This window comes from Harpia harpyja, chromosome 8 (genome assembly GCF_026419915.1).
Source record: "Harpia harpyja isolate bHarHar1 chromosome 8, bHarHar1 primary haplotype, whole genome shotgun sequence".
NCBI classification, from domain to species: Eukaryota; Metazoa; Chordata; class Aves; order Accipitriformes; family Accipitridae; genus Harpia; species Harpia harpyja.
Genome location: NC_068947.1, coordinates 16,359,134 through 16,372,884, shown reverse-complemented (window position 1 = coordinate 16,372,884; position 13,751 = coordinate 16,359,134). Strand labels below are relative to the sequence as shown.

At 42.5% G+C, this 13,751-nt stretch overlaps 1 long non-coding RNA gene across 1 annotated transcript; it reads left to right on the top strand.

The window, feature by feature from the left end:
* The first annotated feature begins 9,862 nt into the window (after positions 1-9,862).
* On the top strand, positions 9,863-13,114 carry LOC128145153 (uncharacterized). The gene is made up of 3 exons (XR_008236358.1): positions 9,863-9,973; positions 10,952-11,291; positions 12,863-13,114. It is a non-coding gene; the product is annotated as an uncharacterized LOC128145153 (long non-coding RNA).
* Positions 13,115-13,751: the final 637 nt, after the last annotated feature.

The following is a 13,751-nucleotide window of genomic DNA, read 5'->3' as shown; positions in this document are numbered from 1 at the left end:
GCACCTTTGGGTGAGCACTCACCAGCCTGCTCCTTTAGACCCCTCTGGACTGGTTGTGTCAATCTGAGTGGTATCCAGCACTGTTTCTTCTGTGGGATGTCTCTTTGTATCAGTCCAGCTAGCTGTGCAGTCTAGCTGTATCTAGACTCTTCATCCCCATTCTCCCTAGATACTACAGCTATCTAGACACCCACTTTCCAAGGGCTCCCTCTGTGGTGTACCTCCTTCCTGTCTCTCTTCAGAAGGCATCTTCTTGGACAGCCATTTGCTGATCCTGTTGCTCTGATCTACCTTCAATAGAATGTCTGCAGAAAAGCCACGCAGATGAAAAAAGAACCCACCTAAGCACAGATTTCATCAGGCAGCCTACCTTCTGGGAGCATGATTTCTGGGGTCAAAGTCCTGTGTGTCAGATTTTCTTCTCAGTTTCTGTCTTACAAGATAACTTTATAATGATATTCTGCATTTTGGAAGCCTTTCAGATTTTGTAACTCACCCTAAAATATATTTGAAGAAGTTTCTTCCATTTGATGCCAGCCTGCTGGCCTTGGTGGAGTATTTCTTTCTCTGTGTCTTCTAGCCTTCAGATTGCTTAATTCACCTATTGTTTTATTATGAGTGAAACTCCTCAGGCTGTCTCAGATGTGGCTGATGACCTTGGTCATCCCACCTGAGGTGCCTTCAAGAGTCTGATTTTCAGTAGTCACTGAGCAACCTGAAGGATTTTCCTCCCTGGTTGTCTCTGCTATTCAAGCCCCTACCTTTCACTGAAAGAGTGTCAGGGGTGGCTTTCTTCTTGACTGTTACAAGCCCCATACCACATCCTTCAGAGAACTGAGAGTGAGGGAAGCCCTGTTGTACCTCACAGGTGGGAATGAGAGGGCTTCACTTCAGAGCCAGTGCTCTGCTGTGGGATTGGGCTGTACCTGAACCAATTCTTTTATTTATTTATCCCCTGACAGGCCAACCCACACAGCAGGGGAAACTGGCCTGGCAGCTAGTATGCTCATGTGGGAGAGAGAGGTCTGAATCTCACCAGAAAAGGGAACTGGCCCCTGCCCTCTTGAATGCTCCCTCAGTTCCTCTTACTGGCTGGGATGGCAGTGGCAAGACAGGAGTGGCTTAGCCCTGCTCTTTGTGAAAGAAAATGCTGAGGTATTTCAAGACAGGGGAGGGTTCAGAGTGGAGTGGCATAGAGGCAAGTACTTCATACAGCCTAGAATAAGGCAGCTGAGCCTCGGGGTGGATGTAGGATTTGAATATATGTCCTTGGCACTTCCTCTGAGCCCTCTGAAGCATCTGTTGTCCATTGAATGGCCTCTTGTGAATCCCTTTGTCTGGGCAGATCCCTAGGCACCCTATAATGAGCCTGGCTGCCTAGCTCAGTGCTGGGAATCCTACTGCAGAGCCCAGCATCCAGACCTGAAGAAGCTGCAGTGTTAAGTACTGTATGTCCAGGTACCTTTGTAGGTAGGCACCATGTTGGTAACCTCATTTAGAGAAGCACAAGGCTCTCATTGACTTCAGATTGATTTGTGGGTCTTCAGGATACCTTAGCATGTTGTTATACATCCACAGCCCTGACTACATCATAACTGGATGGACATGTGATAATTTCCAATATAAATAAATGAGAATGCATCTGTCATAGAGGGAAATACAACGTGCATTTTCTGCAACACCCCAAGCCTGTCTGCTGACATTAAACAAATAGTGAAGACCAGCTCTGAAGTATTTTCTTCTCTTTTGTTTTACTGATTAATCCAGATCTAGACTGGCCTTTCTGACTGCGGTAGTCATAGTCCATGTGAAATACAGCAGAACATGGAATGAAGGGACTAACATAAGTCTAAAGAATATCTTCAACCGAGTAGCTATTCAGCTTTTATTATTCCAGAACTAAAGTTAGAATTGCTGAAACTTTGCTTCTTTGTATGCACATGATGTTCTTACTAGCTACAAAAACATCTCTATTCAGACTGAAAACATCTTTACTGATGAAAATGATGTGAATTATCCTAATTTGGTTGCTCTTCTTGACAAGAAAATTATTTTTTCACCAATGAATTGGTTACTAATTCCCGCTGCAAAGCAATTAATCTACCTTCTTAATACTCTCCAAACATTAGCTGGGTTTGTCTATCTAATAAAATAAAAGTGCATTTTTACAGAAGGCTCCTCATTCATTCAGCAGTCTGTCTTGAGAAAGTGTGTCACTAAGTGACAGCATAAATCTATGATTGTCCTTTTCTCAGGTTTTAGAGAAGATTCAGCATCCTAGATGAGTAACTGGCCACCACATGAGCTAGCCTGCAACTGTAAGCCAAAGCAGCATTTTAAATATGAGAATTGGCAGTTTCTAAGTACGGCAAATGCAAAGGTACCTATGTTTTGATTATCTAGTGTAACAACTACAATGTCCTGCAGTGTGTGTTCTCAGCAGAACTACTTGTATGGTCAGAGTTTGCTCGTGTTTAGGTACATTGCCAAATTAAAGCATCCACTTCTTTCTCTCCTGTCCAGTCTAGATATTTATATTGCACCATTGCCTGCAGTAGAAATCTCTTTAGAATGTCTTTTCATTGGAATTTTTTACTTGAAATGGCTTTTAAAATGAAGACTGTAATGTTAGCCAAAATGGAAATTTCCTTGGTAAAAATATCTGGGTTTAATTACATTTTCATGTCTTCCATTAGGAAAACTGAGAGCTAAAAAATCTTCCTGTGTCTGGCAACCTAACCTTAAACAAACTGGCTAGTTGTCATCTGACTGGCTGAATTTTTGGGGTTATATTTTTTGATTGTAGACGACTGGAAAATAGTTTGTGGAGGGGTTTCAGTTTTGCGGTGAAAGTTTGAAAAATTCAGTGGAAGATTGTAAATCAATTAAAATATTTGTATTTAGCAGGTAAGTTTTTTACATAAAAATGACCTGGACTTCCAAGTGTGTTCTGAAAGCAATCACTTACTTTGTTCTATTGAAACACATTAGTTCATACTTGCACTAATTTTAGGTCTCTAATTCAGAAGGCTGGCTCCTAGGCTGTCTGTGTAATCCAGAGAGAAAACCTGCTACTCAGCATGATTCTGGACATGTAAATCAGGATCTTGCTCTCAATTTCCTCTTGGAGGAACCTCTCTCTGTCCCTTAACCATATGGTATGCCCAGGGAGACCAGCTTTGAAGTTCAGTGCTTTAAGCTATTCTATGTTGGTATCACCCTCTGACCAAAACCAGATTAGATAAAGAATATAACTAAGACATTTTCTGGGGCCATGATACGTGAGATTAGCTGCATGTATTTGTTAACACAAGTAGGTTGGATAAAATTGTTCTGTGTGTGCACGATGTGTGTGTTTTTCTGTGTGTGAGAGCAAGAGAAGGAAAGATTCTGTGAATAGCTAAATGAGGTTTCCAAAAATATTCCCTCCCCAGGAATGTGTGTCTGCTGGCTGTCTTTCCCTACCCATCCTCTTGAATTCTCTATCATTTCTGGCATTTCTGTGTCTCGCAAGGCATCCTCCTCCCACAGCATCATCATTCCTCCCTTAACCTCTCTTCCTTTCGTCTTAGAGCCCCATGCTTCTCTTGGCATAGTCAGAATCTCTCCTTCATGCTTTCATAATGTCTTTCTCCACCACCCTTCAAGCCCTCTTTCACTAGTTCCCAGCTCCCCTACTGCAGAAGCAAAGCTGTATAAGGACCTAAAACACTCTGTCTTCTAACTCAACTGGTTGCCAGGCTATGGTCTATTGCTGAGAGTAACCTGAGCCAATGCAGAGTGAAGAGGAACACAGACACCACTCAGCTGGTGTGGATGATAAAGAAGGTACTTTGCTATAGAAAGTCAAAATGGCTCTGTAACACTGAAGGAAAAAAAATAATCATAGAAATAGTGAGCTGAACAGCATGTTGAGAGATCTTTTAGTCTCATCCCTGTCCTACAACAGGGAATGTATAAATCATTATATTCTAATTAGCTTTACTCCCCTTTCTGCTCTCCTTCGCTAAGTGGAGGAATTGTTCAACCCAAGTCTGCTGGGCCATGATTAGGTCTAAGACAGGAAATCCCAGTCCCTGTAGTATGTAGGGCCAGCACCTGGCTTCTGAGGAGCCCTCCTTTAATATTACCTCTGCTGTGTTTTCAGTTAAAAACCTGAGTGTTTCCATGAGGTCAGAGTAGGATAACTGTGGATTCAAACAGCACCCCTCAGCAAGTTTGGCTTCAGCATCATGTCACGCAGCAGACAGTCGCCTCATGCCCGTGCCATAGCAAGGTTTGCAAGGGACATGGTGCTTTGTTCTCTCCTATTTGAGAAGCCCCACCAGACAGACCCAGAGTTAGACCTAGACCCTACCATCTTTGCTTGTTGAAGAGAATGTAAGTCAGCATCCAGTGGCCAAACAACATTTTGTACCATAATGTCCCCGAATCCACTAGGTCTGTCATCTTTTCTAAGGAGGGAATTGTATTAGTTTGGCACAATTTGTTCTTGACAAGCCCAGTATAACTGTTTGTTATCATCTTCTAGGTACTTGAAAAATGGTAGTTTTATTTAACAAGAGTTTCTGTTTTTCAGGGATCCCTGTTTTGCTGACAGGTCTAATTCCCCCATCCTGTTTAAAGAGAAATACTGTGTTCTCTATCTACCAGCCATTCTAGGTGATCACTTAAGGCTCTCAGATTACTGTAGCTAGCTCCTTATCATGCATGGGAGGATTTCCTCAGACCCTGATGGTTTGAACATCCTTAATTTATTAAAATATTTTTAACCTCTGTTTTCTACACTGTGGCCTACCTTGCTATTTCCTTGTTAATACTAAGTCATAGTTAACTTTTTTTTACAGAATTCAGAAAGAAGTATGTTATCATATACTTTACACCTCTGTGGGCTCTTCTCCATTCCTGCTTGGAAAAGCACCACTTTTACTCTTCTAATTTATTTCTTATTGCCTTTATATCCCTTGTCACTTGACATTCATTTTTATTCCTATGTGCTTTATCTGTTCCACTTAACTCATCCTTAGTTACATGCTTCTACTTTCATTATTTGCACAAGCCCTTTTTGATATTCTGGTCAACAAGCAACTCAGCATTGCAGGCTCAGAGGTTGCATCAATACCTTTCTTCTGAATCTTGTGGTTTGCCACTGCATATTCAATATAGTATCTTTTACTAACTCACAACTATTCCCAATTATCTTCCTAGAAGACTCTACCAGCCACTTGCTTAGCTGGTGAAGTCTGATCTCCTGAGATCTATTCTTCTTCTTCTGCTCCTCTCATGTTTCCTTTTTCTTAGGATACTGAACTCTGGCACTTCATTCAAATTATCTCTCAATTTGTCACTTGCCAATCAATTGAAATTGGACAAAAGGCATAGTCAAGCGTTCGCATCTTCCTCCACCTAAAATAAAAAGCTGCACTCAGCATGTTGTAGGCACTTGTCCCACTGAACTGTTTGTCCACGAGATGCCTATGTACCATCAGATATTCTCTTTGGGTCCTGCTGCTTTTTGCTCAAGAAAAAACTCATTTGTCCCCCTCTCCCTTTTCAAGTGGTCTTTAGTAACTTTCTAACGTGATATTGGTGCCATTTTTTTCATCTCTATTTTTAACCTGATGTTTAACATCTTTTCCCTTATTTGAGACTCATAGATCTGTCTGCTAGAGGACATATGAACCTCCATGTTTATTCCTGCCTTTCCTTCCTGTAGTGATGCTCTAGTCCAGAAATTTGTCCTACCAGTAAGGTGTGTACTTGTTAGGCTTTTAAGAGATGATCGCTGCACTGGGTAGTCTAAATTCTGCTCTACATAATGTCCCTGAGCTATCCTTTGGCCTCACTGGAGTTGCACAAGCACAGCTGAAACTGATGTTTGGACAAATTAGTATCTAAAACTTTTCTCTCTTTCTTTTTTTTTTCATTGTTTGTTTTGTAACCAATAATAATACAAAGATAACAGTGGACTATTCCACCAAATATTCTGCAGTAAAGGGTGTCTTATATCAGCCCTATGCTACTTCTCATTTAGTAAGCAGATTCCTAATTTGGAGGAAAATGGTTTCTTTTTCTTCTGGTTAAATAAGTTCTTGGATGCTTAAAAATGAAATCTGATTCCTAATTGAAATGGTTTACTTCCATTGTGAATTTGCTCGTTTGTTATTGCAGAGTTGCACATGATTGCCAGGCTCTGGCACTGCTGTGGATAGGGAGGGTGGGGGGAAAATCACTGAAGTATTTAATTTGAGGATAATAGTCCTGCAGATGAATGTCATAGGCCTTGAAAAAGGCAAAGGGAGCTCAGCCTACTCCACTAGATTGTTTTCACCAGAAACTACCTCCTGCTTGCGGTTGTAGATTTAGGCCAAGTAATCTTTCTACTGCCTAATTAAGAAATCAGGTGATTTTCACATATTTTTCTCTGTTAAACAATTAGAGCAAGAGCAAAGATATGCAAAGATATGCCTACAGACCATGTCTGGGTATGTGTTTTGTCACATCTCTCTTTCTGTGGGATGATTTTTGACCTCTTTTCCATTCATTTCATTGTAAACAATGTTGTTTTTTTAATATATTATTATTGTGCCAATTCCGGGGCAGATTTATGGGGGCTCAGGGACTCTTTCACTCCTTTTTCATCCTCTCTATTTGTTCCCCAGTTTTCCAGATTCTTAGAGTCAGGGTGAGAGAATATACCACCTTCTGTCCTGCACTGAGGCTGTACTTAAGTCCTGCTCTTCACAGTTACCTCAGAAATATTTCAAGCAAAGTATCCCTCATCTTGGGATTACACTTGCTGCATTTACTGAATGCTTTTTCTATTAGCTACAACAACTGTGTAATACAAGCACAGGAATTAAGCAGATTCATATCTCTTCTGTCCCAAACATTGATGCTCTTCTTCTGGACTGCACCACCAGGCCAAATAAGCTGTGTGCTGCTGACCCTCTTTCCTGTTTGAATCAGGGCTAAGGAACAGGGAAGTGAGGAAGGGGTTTGCTGACAGTGCTTTCACAGCCCAGGGAAAAGACTGTGTGGGGAATAGAGGTGCCCCCAGAGTGGTAGGAAACTTTAGACGCTTCACAACTTTCTCTTTGTGGGGCATGTGAAGAGAAGCCTTCCCAGGTGTGTGAATCTGAGGATTGTGGATGGATCCACCTGGGAAAAAGATAGAAATGTGGACAACTGGCAGCATTCTCTATTGCAACATGCAGATACACTCTATCTACCTGAAGGCAGAGTTTGGCAACTGCAGATGTGAAAAAGGAACCTCCTGGCTACACATGACCCCTACTCCATGTGAGAACTAAGATGAAGGAAAAGTTTAGACTAAGGCGGCCAGTGCTTGCAAGTCATGAGCTCAGAGTGAGGGTGAAAGTTCAGACTTAGCTCTGTGTCCTACTTAGGAGCTTCCAAGTGTAGTCTACTTCAGTACTTCTTGTTCCCCCCCCCCCCCAAGTAGTGCCTAATATGCTCTGAATGGAAATTTTAAGTCATAACACTTAAACACAGAGACATTACACAACTGTGCCTCCTCAATGCAGCCCCAGCAGCTGTCCTGGCAGGCTTTGGGCACGATGATGATTCTTATCGGTTTCTGTGTTGCGAGAGCATCTGGAGATCTCAGCGTGCCAGGCGTTGTACAAACACTTTGGAGGAAAAAGTCCCTGGCTGAACAAGCGCATGGCCCAAATAGCCAAGGCTGACAGAGTGTTGCTCAGGACATGGAGGTGTAGGGAGACGTAATGATTTTCCCAGCTCTGCAGTTTGATAGCAATGGCGGGGACAGAGAGCTCTTCTCAGTGTTTCAGGAGGGCCTGCTATCTGTGGTGAAGGGTCGGAGTGTTCCTGCTCTACCGGCCCTTAAAGTAGCACAGCTGGGAGGAAACTCTGCAACAAGAGAATTTCTTCTTCCCCCATCCTCCTGTACACTTGCCTTTGACCTAGTTCAGTGTAGCCTGCTTAATACTTGGGGAACTCAGCTTCCTGAAAAGATGGGAGCAGGAGTGATGTATAATACTGTAAATGCAGTTCCTCTCTTGGCCGTGGAGACCTTATCATGCAGTGTCCTGTGTACTCAGACTGACATCGTAAGCTGTGGGAATATTTCTACAATCAACAACAGTTTTACTGTATGCTAAAAGTTTTATTTTCATACATAGTTTGCTGACACCCAGAAGGCTCCTTTCTTTGTAGTAGAGTGTATCTCATGAACAATTCTGCTTTGGGCTACAGGACATCAAAGTTAATCTTTTTTCTACTTCTGTTACAGAAACCATGATCTATGAAGTAAACTCCCTTGAAACAGAGTTGCCTTCAGGGCAGTACACGTTCATTGTAACATGCTAGAACATTAAAGAACAAAATAAATATTATTTGATTGTAGAATACATTTATTTTTCCAAGCCTAATTTTAAAATGGAACAAAATAATGGTCAAATCCGAATGTTCTAAGAACCACTTGTTTCAAAGCACATAACCCTCTAGCTTGCTCACTCTTAATCCAGTTTAGATCACTTTGTATCTGTTCTGGAGCAAAGACTTCAAATTCAGAAATTTTCCTTTGGTTTCACTGGACTTTGGGCTGGGATATAGTGAGCAGATGCTGCGGAGGCCAAAACAAGTGGCAAAACACCAGCACTGTGACAGGGGTCAGAGAGTATGTTAATGAACAGTTAACCTTAACTCTTCAGGTACTTCCAGTCTCCAGATTCATGGGGACAATCAGGGTTCATACTGTGCTATGAGAATAACCTTGACAGCATGATATGTATTGGCTAAACAGAGGCTAGCAGAAAAGATATGAAACTGCTGTCTGATAGATGTTTCTGGAGAAAGAAGGGAGTATTATTGGGACTGACTTGAACACTCTCGATCTGCTCTGCCATTCTTAAATGCAGCCTTGATTCATGTCCGAGTGCGTCTTGACAATGCTGTACTCAGAGTGGGCCTAAGACTTGTGTGCAGGCATAGCATCATGATTGACTGAGGTTTTTTGGGACGCTGCAGCAGCATACGGCATGCACCCCAGCAGCATATTTTGAGTTTTTCTAAGTTTATTGGGATTCTTAAATGAGATTATTGGAAAGAAAATTCACAGAAAAATATCACAGAAACATCTGGAAAGAGACTGCTAGATGAGAAAAAGCCACATCCCTAACAACAATGGATTTTACTGCTGCCCAGCTCATAACTTCAGACTATGATATGAGCCATAAGTATTTTCCGAAGGGCTAAATTTATTTGTAATTCTCACTGGGGTTTGCCTTGCTAGGCATTTGCAACAGCTGTGTGTTTGACTGTTGGCCACCTGCTGCATGTATTGCCACCATGTTGTTGAGCTTCTGCTGCCAATCCAATAACAGAGTCTCACTGCTGCTTCTTCTGAGGGTCTCCTGAAGGATCAGCAGTTGCAGCAGATGGTGGCAGTTTTGCCATTGCCTTCAGGAGGAGCAGATTTGGGCCTCTAAATTGCACCTTTTTATATATAGTATCCAGTATTATTTTGCCTAGCAAACATTCAGAGCAAGTGTGGTTCCACGTGGCTCCTCCCTCTGTGTTGCAGGACAGGGCTTTTCATGTGCATGTGAATATCTCCCAGATGTTGTGTGTTGGACAAATTTAGCACTCAAGATGGGATGTGGCATCATAGCACGTAGACAGGATTTTCCTGGAAGGAATGGAGAAGCCTGTATTATAATTGAAAAAGTAGGTTGCTATGCAATCTGCTTCACTTGGGTTTGTGCTGTGAGAACTATTTCTTATTGTGTGACCTCCAGAGTGGTCATGACAGCCAGGCAGGAGTACATAACATCTAAATTTGGCAGAGCCCTTGAAAATGTATCCCATTTTGTTTGACAGATGTCCGCTGAGATGGGAAAGATCTTTTCCCTGTGCCTTAGGTTGGCTGGGGACTTCAGCAAGCCTCCTGCATGGGACTCCTCATGTCATTCTCCAGCACTGAATCCAGGTAGTTCTATCTCAGTTCTCTGTTGGGAATTTCAGCAATTTGTCTAGGGGCTCAAGAATGCATTCATATCTTCATTGTTTGTCATTATATTTTTAACATGTGTGTCCCTGACATCTAATTTGAAGACCCTATTTTAATAACCTAATGAAGTTCTTGCTTTGAAGTTGCACCTGGCATTTCTAAGTCATCAGAGTAGTCAGGGCTCAAGTTGGGAAAGAGCTAGAATGTACATCTCAAGCTTAACACAAATGGGTTTTGTATGGTGTGAAAGAGGATGGGGAGGAGACAGCAGAATGAAATGCCTGTGAGTGCATGGAGCTAACCAACAGTGGAATCTGACTCCTTGCTGGTGTACAGGTTTTGCTTTTTCATCTCAGTATTGTAATCTGCAAGCATCCTTGGCCACTTCATTTCCACTCTCTTGGCTTTGCATGGAGGCAGGCTTTGCCTGGTAAAACCTGCAAGGAGTTTAAGGCTTTTCCAGCTTGTCCCTGACTGTGTGCATCCACATCTTTGGGTATAGGCCAACCCAGCAGCAAATGGAACACTACTTCATTGAAGCCACTAGTTATTTCTATATTAGTAAAAAAAAGACTACAAGAGCCTGAGCCAAGGCACTGCAACTTGATTTTCCCTACTGTTTAATTATTAAGTTAATATTTTAATAGTTCCTGGGGTGGTGGTTGCAAGGGGCAGCCAGCTCCGTCAGTGCAAGGGCCATTCCTAACAGGCAGTTTGAATGCGTCTACCCTGATCTGTAGGCTAAGAGAGTTTAATAGCATAGATGTGGCCAGTCTGTGCCAGCTGACCTCAGGGTCAGTGCATGAGCCATGCCACTGTGCAGTCTACTAGTACATGTGTAGCCAGTGATGCAGGGTCTGTTTCTATATGTGAGATCGTGATAGTGAGCCTGTCAGTTACTGTCATGATGAGGTTTTTTTCAAGCTCTTTTCATGACTGTCTCCTCCATCACAACAGGGCTATCTACCACTCCCTTCAACTGACCTGCTCATTTGGCAGTGTGGAAGACCAGGGCTGGTGGTTGCTTCTGTATAAGTTCACTTTCTGCCCCAGGAAGGCAGGAGTGTGCCAATTCTACTAGCATATGACTTGTCAGTTCAAAAGCACTTATTTCCCCAACAATATATTTGTAGCTTTCTGCAGGCTAGCCAGCTACCTGCAGGGTTGCAGCAATGCTGCCCTGCCTTGGGTTATGCTTCTGCTCTCACTGAAATCAGCAGTGTCTTCAGCAGTTCAGGACTGGACCACAAACTACAGCATTTCTGGGATCCTTCAAGATGAAAGGCACTCCACATGGGTAAGTCTTCATTATTTGTTATTATCCTCTCACTGATCCACTTTGGAAGACAGATGTGCATTCTTCCCCCCCCACCCCCTGAGAACTGATGAAACATGAAAATCACTTCTTAGATAAAAAAAAAGCCCACAAAGTCAACACAATACATTGTGAGTTATTTGGTTTCTAATCTCTGAAAATGAGCCAGGTCAAACAGACACAGCTCCTCTGATAAATTGTTATTCTTAGAGATTTCATCCTTCCATGGAAAAGTACTGAGCTGGCTCTCTGATCTCCTCTTACACTGTCATCAGCATACAGCAGCGGGCCAGTGGAAAATTGGAGAAAACCAGCTGCATGTAGAGTGTTAAGGGCATTATTTTTAGATGCTTCATTTCTTTCTGACTACACACACTTCCCTGTGGAAAACAAGGCTGTCTATCCTAGTGACTTACTGGCAGCTGCTCCATTATGCACGGTGAAGCTGCTCCTTAGAAATGAGATGCTAAACAAAATAAATAGGAGGAAAACAGACCTATAAATTTGTGTAGTGCACAACAGGAGAGATGAGGGAGATTTGAGAGTGAATGCATGGGAGTATTTGGAAAGCATGCAAGTTCTCCCTTCAATAGAGGTATGAGTTTGAGGAGTGTAACTCCAGTTGAATCTCCCTCTTCCCCTGACTGGGGTGTTTACTTTCTTATTTCTACTACCAGTTGTGACATTTAACAAGTATCAAAGCTGAATGCCAGCTTTCCTCACAAATACTGATCTGCTGTCACAACAGGGCTGCTCAAGAGAGGAATTCCCAGTCCACATCTGCTGAGAACTATGATAGCAACTAAATGCATGATGACTCTGGTGCAAGCAGTAGTTTGAAACACATGCACACATGGATTGCTCCACTGCCTCCTGCTGACAGCCCACCCATTATCTCCTAAGGGTGATACGCCAGTTAAATGGGATGCAGTTAGGTGTCTGATCCATCAGTGCTTCCCCTTTCTTTTGGCCTGTGAGGTCTCACCTGAGTGGGAGAAGGAGGCATCTCCGGGAGTGCAGCAAAACTTGCACCTCTAAGTGTTAGGTCATATTCTGTGTAGTGAGAGCAACACCTCATATGAAGAAAGGATAAATGTGAAATTCGTGGGAGGAGGACAGCGGGGAGAGTCTCTCCCTGACTCAAAATCTCTGTCTTAAGCACTCACACTAGTCATTCCTGTTATAAACATTTCCTCATCCAGATTCCTTAAGGGAAATGGGAAAGAAGAGTGTAGTGGGGATTGCACAGGCACGTGGCTGTGATGGCTGCATGTCTGGGTTTGTGGGACATCATGTAGATTCTGGATGTGAGTAAAGAGGCTTTAGTTGAATTTTCACTTGTGCCAGCGTTTCACATTTGGGATGCAGATGGATACAGCTAAGATAGCTTCTCAGAGGCCTATTGTTCATTGTAGCACCTGGGAAATGTTTGGTATAAGGCAATGTGTTCCCCCTGCCGCAGAAACTGTTACTGTCCTAGAGAAAAGTGTTGCATTTTGCCTGACTTTAAAGAAAGCTATCACTGTGTTAAACCTATCTGTTTTTCCAAACAGTCCTTCCTCCTAGCTTTTGGGGCACTTCAGCTACTTCTAAATTGTTGGCATTGGCAGCACATCTTACCTCTGAGTACACATCTTTGTGAGCATCCTGACAGCCAGTGGGGGTGAAACCTGGATGTGCTCCAACCTGTCTTGCTACCCCAGGAGACTGCTTAGATGCCAGACAAACTTGTGAAGAACCCACATGGTGCCAGAGCAGGATGATGCTTGTTACTAAAGAATTAATTATTCTCCCTCATGACATGCAAGAGTATATGCATGCACATATATAGCATAGGTAGGTCTCCTGTATTGTCCAGAATTTAGACCTACACCTTTTTTTCACTTGGTTTTGCTAATCTTGAACTATTTTAGTAGGTATTTCCTGGGTCAAGTAGCCACTTCAGATTGATGTTTTTGGGGAAGACTTGTCTAGATTAGTTCAATCATTTCCAAGACTAAGGATATTGAAAATTGTTGTTTTGTCCACACTGCATTAAAAAAATAAAATTCTTTCAGAGGTTTTGCTGAGAAGCTTTGGTGTTTCCATGCTTGCGATTTCGCAATGGGATGCCACAGTGTCAGGGGCATGCCTTTTGCTATTTTTCCAAGATAAATTGCCTCTATTTGGCCTGCTTAGCAACTCTTGAAATTTGACAGGCACATGTAGTCAGTAGAGAGATTTAGAAAACTTGGCACCACTCAAACCACAGCTTCAGAAGCTAAGCAGAAGTTTATAGGTGGCTGCTTGGGAATGCTGTAGTGCTAGGCACAGAGGCTGAGAGCAGAAAGAATGTTTTGTGTGCTCTTAGTGCTCCAGAAAGCATGCCAGAAAGCAAGATGGAGAAATTTTTCTGGATTACTAAAAAGGGAATATAAGGGTAGTACAAGTGGCTGAAAAGGA